Source organism: Somniosus microcephalus, unplaced genomic scaffold (genome assembly GCF_052327205.1).
Source record: "Somniosus microcephalus isolate GS21.2 unplaced genomic scaffold, FLI_Smic_1.0 unresolved_chr6, whole genome shotgun sequence".
In the NCBI taxonomy this organism is placed as follows: Eukaryota; Metazoa; Chordata; class Chondrichthyes; order Squaliformes; family Somniosidae; genus Somniosus; species Somniosus microcephalus.
Genome location: NW_028225184.1, coordinates 9,854,367 through 9,864,366, shown reverse-complemented (window position 1 = coordinate 9,864,366; position 10,000 = coordinate 9,854,367). Strand labels below are relative to the sequence as shown.

General features: G+C 50.4%; 1 protein-coding gene across 1 annotated transcript in view; it reads left to right on the top strand.

The window, feature by feature from the left end:
* The window catches only part of LOC147087026 (DNA replication complex GINS protein PSF1-like), a 128,245-nt gene that overhangs the window by 27,292 nt on the left and 90,953 nt on the right, over positions 1 to 10,000 (top strand). The window lies entirely within an intron of this gene.

Below are 10,000 nucleotides of genomic sequence, written 5' to 3'. Positions count from 1 at the left end.
CACTGAGCACACAAGATTTCGTGCACAAGAGGCAGACACCCGCTCCGCTGCTTGAATAGGACCACTGAGAATCACAGGACGTCTCGGACTCACGCGAAAGAGTTTCAAGGACAAAGAGAAGGGCGCGGCCAAGGAAGAAAACACCGGGAGCTGCGCCGACACCCTCTCTCTCTGACTCGCCGTGTGCATGCCCGTCTTGTCACCAGCGACAGAAACGAGAGGAAACCCCGAAATAGCCTGAACACCAGCCTCTCTCTATACTGGGCCGGCCCGGGGACTCCCACTACGGACGCGAGTCACCAAATCGGTCGTACGGGCCCACTGAGCGCACAACACAGGGAATCTCGTTGCAAACACTGCGTGTGCATACGTTGCTCACAAAGCTCAATGGGGTCACAGGCCCTGACCCGCTCAGAGGCACCTGTGTGACAAGACAACAAATGGAACTCGCTGGAATGTTTCTGCTGTCTTGTCATTTTAGACGGACCCACTGAGCGCACAACACAGTGGAACTCTCTGACAAACACTGCTTGTGCGTTAGCCCCAGTAAACAACTCAGCGGGGGTCACAGGCCCTGACCCGTTCAGAGGCACCTGTGTGACAAGACAACAAATGAAACTCGCTGGAATGTTTCTGCTGTCTTGTCATTTTAGACGGACCCACTGAGCGCACAACACAGTGGAACTCTCTGACAAAACACTGCTTGTGCATTAGCCCCAGTAAACAACTCAGTGGGGTCACAGGCCCTGACCGGTTCAGAGGCACCTGTGTGACAAGACAACAAATGAAACTTTAAAGACGCTGGCATGTACATCTTGTTTCTGCTGTCTTGGACGGGCCCACTGAGCGCACAACACAGGGGAACTTGGTGCAAACACTGCGTGTGCATAAGCCACAAAACACAAGCTCAGTGGGGTCACAGGCCCTGACCGGTTCAGAGGCACCTGTGTGACAGACAGCAAATGAAACTTAGACGCTGGAATTATTTATATGTTTCTGCTGTCTGTCTACGATTTCAGATTCACACTTAGAGTTTTTTGTCATTAAGTCATAAAAGCCACAAAACCACTTTAATATGACTTTCCAATACTCTTTGAAAGGTCTCTATATTGATAAAATGAGCCTTTTAGCAAAGTAACACTTTTCGGGCATTTTCAAAGTGCTCCCGCTGAGTGAATTTTGTTCTGAAAATCGTGTTCCCGAAAATCTCCGGGCACCCCGCCAACCCCCCCTGCCAGAAATGACAAGTGTCAAATCAGCGGGTCAAACGGCCACCTCTATCCGACCAGGAGCACCCAAATCCCCGCAAATGGCACTTTTTTTTTTCTTCATCGGGACTTCCGACGAGGTTAATGATTTCCCAAACTGCAACTCATTAACTATGTCCTGAGACACTTGCCAGAAATGACACATGTCAATTTGGCGGTAGCAAATCACTTTCCCAGGCCGGGAAGCAACACCCGAGGCCCGCAAAAGGCGGCCGAATATTTTCTCATCGGACTTCCGCGTTTTGGTTAATCATGTCTCGAAATCGTTAAATGCACATGTCAATTCGGCGGGAGCAATTCACTTTCCCAAGCCGGAAAGCATCACCGGAGGCCCGCTTGAAGGGCCCTAATATTTTCTCATCGGACTTCCGCGTTTTGGTTAATCATGTCTCGAAATCGTTAAATGCACATGTCAATTCGGCGGGAGCAACTCACTTTCCCAGGCCGGGAAGCAACACCCGAGGCCCGCAAAAGGCGGCCGAATATTTTCTCATCGGACTTCCATATTTTGGGGGTTGGATTCTCTCCCGCATTCCAGCCCCCTGGCCACGGGTCGCTCATTCACTTTCAGCCCGGGCCTTGCCAATTTGGTTAATCAGTTAGCCATGCACCAGACTCGGCCTCGCCTTTTTCATTTATGGTTAATGATGTGCCCAGGCTGGGACTTAGTCTCTCCAGCAGCCAAAACTTTTCACTGGTTAATGAGGTGCCCAGCCCGGCACTTAGTCTCTCTCCCCAGCAAGCTTACTTGGTCGGCCGACATTTGGATCCATTTTCGGGGCTTAATCGGGTCGAATACGGTCCCTTACGCAAGGGGAGCCGAAGCCCCGGCCTCTGCCAGGCGTCAGGCTGCCGTTTTTTAAGCCCGACCAAAAACCCGAAAATTGGTTAAAAATGGAAATAAATTTCCACCCAAAAAGGGTTAAAAGTCGGTTGGACGGCAGCCCTGGTCGGTCTCTGCAGACCTGGAGGCCCTAGACAGTAATCTGGAAAACAGACAAAGTCTCGAGAAACCACCTCCTACCATTCTCCAGGTACCCCGCCAATCCCCCCTGCCAGAAATGACAAGTGTCAAATCAGCGGGACGGATTTGACTTTTGTGACCGACCGCTGGAACTTTTTTCGGCTACAGGCAGTCAAATTTTTCTCCTTCCGGACTTCCAGTACAACTTTGAACGGCCATATCTCCGCACTCCCGCGTCGGAGCCAAGCCGTTTTTACACCGTTAGACGCGGCTTCCCGTGCCCGTTCGAATGCCGCCCTGCTCGGCGGAAAAGGAGAATTTTTTTATTTTTCGGCCGATTTCGGGAAAAAAAATTCCCGCTCTGAACTCGGATTTTTCGGCTTTAATCGTTTCGTATACGGTCCCTTACGCAAGGGAGCCGAAGCCCCGGCCTCTGCCGGGCGTCAGGCTGCCGTTTTTAAGCCCGACCAAAAACCCGAAAATTGGTTAAAAATGGAAATAAATTTCCACCCAAAAAGGGTTAAAAGTCGGTTGGACGGCAGCCCGGGTCGGTCTCTGCAGACCTGGAGGCCCTAGACAGTAATCTGGAAAACAGATAAAGTCTCGAAAAACCACCTCCTACCATTCTCCAGGTACCCCGCCAATCCCCCCTGCCAGAAATGACAAGTGTCAAATCAGCGGGACGGATTTGACTTTTGTGACCGACCGCTGGAACTTTTTTCGGCTACAGGCAGTCAAATTTTTCTCCTTCCGGACTTCCAGTACAACTTTGAACGGCCATATCTCCGCACTCCCGCGTCGGAGCCAAGCCGTTTTTACACCGTTAGACGCGGCTTCCCGTGCCCGTTCGAATGCCACCCTGCTCGGCGGAAAAGGAGACATTTTTTTTTTTCCGGCCGTTTTCGGGAAAAAATTTTCCCGCTCTGAACTCCGATTTTACGCCTTTAATCGATTCGGAGACGGTCGCTTACGCAAGGGAGGCGAAGCCCGGGCCTCTGCCGGGCGTCAGCCTGCCGTATGTAAGCCCGTCCGAAGCATGAGTTCCCACTTTTGGTTATCCAGTTGTCAATTTTAAAATTTCAGTTCATCAGTTGCCTGCTTGGTTAATCATTTGTCGCTCTGACATTTGGTTAACCAGTTGTCGATGTTCGAAATTCAGTTAATGAGTTGCCTCTTTGAAATTTCAGTTAATGAGTTGGCCCTTTGGTTACTCATTTGTCCCTGTGTCTTTTGGTTAACCAGTTGTCGATGTTCGAAATTCAGTTAATGAGTTGCCTCCTTGGTTACTCATTTGTCGCTCTGGCTTTTGGTTAACCAGTTGTCGATGTTCAAAATTACAGTTAATGAGTTGCCTCTTTGAAATTTCAGTTAATGAGTTGGCCCTTTGGTTACTCATTTGTCCCTGTGTCTTTTGGTTAACCAGTTGTCGATGTTCGAAATTCAGTTAATGAGTTGCCTCCTTGGTTAATCATTTGTCGCTCTGACTCTTGGTTAACCAGTTGTCGATGTTCAAAATTTCAGTTAATGAGCTGCTCTTATGTTCTATGATTTCCTACCTTGACAACTCATTAACCAGTGTTTCAAACAATGCACCAGGCCATTTGACGACCCCAACTCGGTTCCACAAGCGGGAAAGCAGCACCCCAAGGCCCGGTAAGGGGGCCGAATACATTCCCATCGTGAATTCCGTCCCAAATGTGAATGACAAGTTTTCAGTTAATCAGTTGCCTGCTTGGTTACTCATTTGTCGCTCTGACATTTGGTTAACCAGTTGTCGATGTTCAAATTTCAGTTAATGAGTAGCCTCTTTGAAATTTCAGTTAATGAGTTGGCCCTTTGGTTACTCATTTGTCCCTGTGTCTTTTGGTTACCCAGTTGTCGATGTTCGAAATTCAGTTAATGAGTTGCCTCCTTGGTTAATCATTTGTCGCTCTGACTCTTGGTTAACCAGTTGTCGATGTTCGAAATTCAGTTACTGAGTTGCCTCCTTGGTTAATCATTTGTCGCTCTGGCTTTTGGTTAACCAGTTGTCGATGTTCAAAATTTCAGTTAATGAGTTGCCTCTTTGAAATTTCAGTTAATGAGTTGGCCCTTTGGTTACTCATTTGTCCCTGTGTCTTTTGGTTACCCAGTTGTCGATGTTCGAAATTCAGTTAATGAGTTGCCTCCTTGGTTAATCATTTGTCGCTCTGACATTTGGTTAACCAGTTGTCGATGTTCGAAATTCAGTTAATGAGTTGCCTCCTTGGTTAATCATTTGTCGCTCTGGCTTTTGGTTATCCAGTTGTCGATGTTCAAAATTTCAGTTAATGAGCTGCTCTTATGTTCTATGATTTCCGACCTTGACAACTCATTAACCAGTGTTTCAAACAATGCACCAGGCCATTTGACGACCCCAACTCGGTTCCACAAGCGGGAAAGCAGCACCCCAAGGCCCGGTAAGGGGGCCGAATACATTCCCATCGTGAATTCCGTCCCTAATGTGAATGACAAGTTTTCAGTTAATCAGTTGCCTGCTTGGTTACTCATTTGTCGCTCTGACATTTGGTTAACCAGTTGTCGATGTTCAAATTTCAGTTAATGAGTAGCCTCTTTGAAATTTCAGTTAATGAGTTGGCCCTTTGGTTACTCATTTGTCCCTGTGTCTTTTGGTTACCCAGTTGTCGATGTTCGAAATTCAGTTAATGAGTTGCCTCCTTGGTTAATCATTTGTCGCCCTGACTCTTGGTTAACCAGTTGTCGATGTTCGAAATTCAGTTACTGAGTTGCCTCCTTGGTTAATCATTTGTCGCTCTGACATTTGGTTAACCAGTTGTCGATGTTCGAAATTCAGTTAATGAGTTGCCTCCTTGGTTAATCATTTGTCGCTCTGGCTTTTGGTTAACCAGTTGTCGATGTTCAAAATTTCAGTTAATGAGCTGCTCTTATGTTCTATGATTTCCGACCTTGACAACTCATTAACCAGTGTTTCAAACAATGCACCAGGCCATTTGACGACCCCAACTCGGTTCCACAAGCGGGAAAGCAGCACCCCAAGGCCCGGTAAGGGGGCCGAATACATTCCCATCGTGAATTCCGTCCCAAATGTGAATGACAAGTTTTCAGTTAATCAGTTGCCTGCTTGGTTACTCATTTGTCGCTCTGACATTTGGTTAACCAGTTGTCGATGTTCAAATTTCAGTTAATGAGTAGCCTCTTTGAAATTTCAGTTAATGAGTTGGCCCTTTGGTTACTCATTTGTCCCTGTGTCTTTTGGTTACCCAGTTGTCGATGTTCGAAATTCAGTTAATGAGTTGCCTCCTTGGTTAATCATTTGTCGCTCTGACTCTTGGTTAACCAGTTGTCGATGTTCGAAATTCAGTTACTGAGTTGCCTCCTTGGTTAATCATTTGTCGCTCTGACATTTGGTTAGCCAGTTTTCGATGTTCGAAATTCAGTTAATGAGTTGCCTCCTTGGTTAATCATTTGTCGCTCTGGCTTTTGGTTAACTAGTTGTCGATGTTCAAAATTTCAGTTAATGAGTTGCCTCTTTGAAATTTCAGTTAATGAGTTGGCCCTTTGGTTACTCATTTGTCCCTGTGTCTTTTGGTTAGCCAGTTGTCGATGTTCGAAATTCAGTTAATGAGTTGCCTCCTTGGTTAATCATTTGTCGCTCTGGCTTTTGGTTAACCAGTTGTCGATGTTCAAAATTTCAGTTAATGAGCTGCTCTTATGTTCTATGATTTCCGACCTTGACAACTCATTAACCAGTGTTTCAAACAATGCACCAGGCCATTTGACGACCCCAACTCGGTTCCACAAGCGGGAAAGCAGCACCCCAAGGCCCGGTAAGGGGGCCGAATACATTCCCATCGTGAATTCCGTCCCAAATGTGAATGACAAGTTTTCATTTAATCAGTTGCCTGCTTGGTTACTCATTTGTCGCTCTGACATTTGGTTAACCAGTTGTCGATGTTCAAAATTTCAGTTAATGAGTTGCCTCTTTGAAATTTCAGTTAATGAGTTGGCCCTTTGGTTACTCATTTGTCCCTGTGTCTTTTGGTTACCCAGTTGTCGATGTTCGAAATTCAGTTACTGAGTTGCCTCCTTGGTTAATCATTTGTCGCTCTGGCTTTTGGTTAACCAGTTGTCGATGTTCGAAATTCAGTTAATGAGTTGCCTCCTTGGTTAATCATTTGTCGCTCTGGCTTTTGGTTAACCAGTTGTCGATGTTCAAAATTTCAGTTAATGAGTTGCCTCTTTGAAATTTCAGTTAATGAGTTGGCCCTTTGGTTACTCATTTGTCCCTGTGTCTTTTGGTTAACCAGTTGTCGATGTTCGAAATTCAGTTAATGAGTTGCCTCCTTGGTTAATCATTTGTCGCTCTGACTCTTGGTTACCCAGTTGTCGATGTTCGAAATTCAGTTAATGAGTTGCCTCCTTGGTTAATCATTTGTCGCTCTGGCTTTTGGTTAACCAGTTGTCGATGTTCAAAATTTCAGTTAATGAGTTGCCTCTTTGAAATTTCAGTTAATGAGTTGGCCCTTTGGTTACTCATTTGTCCCTGTGTCTTTTGGTTAACCAGTTGTCGATGTTCGAAATTCAGTTAATGAGTTGCCTCCTTGGTTAATCATTTGTCGCTCTGGCTTTTGGTTAACCAGTTGTCGATGTTCAAAATTTCAGTTAATGAGCTGCTCTTATGTTCTATGATTTCCGACCTTGACAACTCATTAACCAGTGTTTCAAACAATGCACCAGGCCATTTGACGACCCCAACTCGGTTCCACAAGCGGGAAAGCAGCACCCCAAGGCCCGGTAAGGGGGCCGAATACATTCCCATCGTGAATTCCGTCCCAAATGTGAATGACAAGTTTTCAGTTAATCAGTTGCCTGCTTGGTTAATCATTTGTCGCTCTGACATTTGGTTACCCAGTTGTCGATGTTCAAATTTCAGTTAATGAGTAGCCTCTTTGAAATTTCAGTTAATGAGTTGGCCCTTTGGTTACTCATTTGTCCCTGTGTCTTTTGGTTACCCAGTTGTCGATGTTCGAAATTCAGTTAATGAGTTGCCTCCTTGGTTAATCATTTGTCGCTCTGACTCTTGGTTAACCAGTTGTCGATGTTCGAAATTCAGTTAATGAGTTGCCTCCTTGGTTAATCATTTGTCGCTCTGACATTTGGTTAGCCAGTTGTCGATGTTCGAAATTCAGTTAATGAGTTGCCTCCTTGGTTAATCATTTGTCGCTCTGGCTTTTGGTTAACCAGTTGTCGATGTTCAAAATTTCAGTTAATGAGCTGCTCTTATGTTCTATGATTTCCGACCTTGACAACTCATTAACCAGTGTTTCAAACAATGCACCAGGCCATTTGACGACCCCAACTCGGTTCCACAAGCGGGAAAGCAGCACCCCCAAGCCCCGGTAAGGCGGCCGAATACATTCCCATCCTGAATTCCGTCCCAAATGTGAATGACAAGTTTTCAGTTAATCATTTGCCACCTTGGTTCATCATTTGCCACTCTGACTTTTGGTTTCCCAGTTGTCAGTTTTCACATTTCAGTTACTGAGTTGACTTTGTCTTTCTCACTCTGTGTATCTCTATCTTCTCTCTGTCTCTCTCAGTGTATGCGAGTGTCTGTGTGTGTTCCACTGCCGCCCGGCCAACCGGGTCCAAAGGCCCGCCACGTTACACACGAAAAACCCCGGTCTCGCTTCGGAGCGACGGGCACCCGGCTTCTCGGTGTCGGACCGACTCCGTTCAGATACCGCTGGATGCCCCTTGCCCCTGGCTTGCTCTGGCAGCCGGCGCGTGCAGGCCGCCCCCTGCCCCGCCGTCTCAGTGGTCGGAAAGCGGTCTCCAGCCAACGGCTGTACCTCGGCCGCGGAAAGAGGCAGCTACACAAGCGAGGCACTGCTCTGTGCGGCCCCGCCACCCCGTTCAGCTGCCGTTGTCCCCGACCGGATCGGACTTTCCTTCCCGAAGTTATCCCCGATAAGCTGCCGCTGACCGACGGCCCGTCAGCCGCTGCGGGACGGCGACACTTTCCCGAACTTGCCGGGGTCCAGGCCGATAATATAGTGTGCGCCAGCGTCGGGGCTTTCCAACGAGCCATCCCCGAACGAAATCGGACACGGGAGTCGGGAGCGACAGGCGTTCGACTGGTGCCGGGCAACCGGGTCCAAACGCCCGCCTTGTTAAACACACGTATACCCCAGGCTCGATTCGGAGCGACGGGCACCCGGCTTCCCGGTGTCGGACCGACTCCGTTCAGATACCGTTGGATGCCCCTTGCCCCTGGCTTGCTCTGGCAGCCGGCGCGTGCAGGCCGCCCCCCGCCCCGCCGTCTCAGTGGTCGGAAAGTGGTCTCCAGCCAACGGCTGTACCTCGGCCGGGGAAAGGGGCAGCTACACAAGCCAGGCACTGGTCTGTGCGGGCCCGCCACCCCGTTCGGCTGCCGTTGATCCGGACCGGATCGGACTTTCCCTCCCGAAGTTATGCCCGATAAGCTGCCGCTCACCGGCGGCCCGTCAGCCGCTGCGGGATGGCGACACTTTGCCGAACTTGCCGGGGTCCAGGCCGATAATATAGTGTGCGCCAGCGCCGGGGCTTTCCAACGAGCCCTCCCTGACCGAAATCGGACACGGGAGTCCAGAGCGATAGGCGTTCGACTGCCGGCCGGCCAAACACAGGCAATCCCCCGCCGTTGCGGACCCGCTCCAGGACAACCGGGTCCAAACGCCCGCCTCGTTACACGCACGAAAACACCGGGCTCGATTCGGAGCGACGGGCACCCGGCTTCCCGGTGTCGGACCGACTCCGTTCCGGTACCCTTGGATGCCCCTTGCCCCTGGCTTGCTAGGACAGCCGGCGCGTCAAGGTGGGCCCCCGCGGCTCCGGCTCAGCAGTCGGAAAGCGGTCTCCAGCCAACGGCTGTACCTCGGCCGGGGAAAGGGGCAGCTACACAAGCCCGCTACTGGTCTGTGCGGCCCCGCCACCCCGTTCAGTGGCAGTTGACCCCGACCGGATCGGACTTTCCTTCCCGAAGTTATCCCCGATAAGCTGCCGCTGACCGACGGGGCGGCAGCCGGTACGGGACTGCGACACTTTCCCGAACTTGCCGGGGTCCAGGCCGATAATATAGTGTGCGCCAGCGCCGGGGCTTTCCAATGAGCCCTCCCTGACCGAAATCGGACACGGGAGTCCGGAGCCAAAGGCGTTCGACTGCCGGCCGGCCAAACTCAGGCAACCTCCCGCCGTTGCGGACCCGCTCCCGGACAACCGGGTCCAAACGCCCGCCCTGTTACACGCACGAAAACACCGGGCTCGATTCGGAGCGACGGGCACCCGGCTTCCCGGTGTCGGACCGACTCCGTTCCGGTACCACTGGATGCCCCTTGCCCCTGGCTTGCTAGGACAGCCGGCGCGTCAAGGTGGGCCCCCGCGGCTCCGGCTCAGCAGTCGGAAAGCGGTCTCCAGCCAACGGCTGTACCTCGGCCGGGCCAAGCGGCAGCTGCACAAGCCCGCTACTGGTCTGTGCGGCCCCCCCACCCCGTTCAGTAGCAGTTCACCCCAACCGGATCGGACTTTCCGTCCCGAAGTTATCCCCGATAAGCTGCCGCTGACCGACGGGGCGGCAGCCGCTACGGGACTGCGACACTTTTCCGAACTTGCCGGGGTCCAGGCCGATAATATAGTGTGCGCCAGCGCCGGGGCTTTCCAACGAGCCCTCCCTGACCGAAATCGGACACGGGAGTCCGGAGCCAAAGGCGTTCGACTGCCGGCCGGCCAA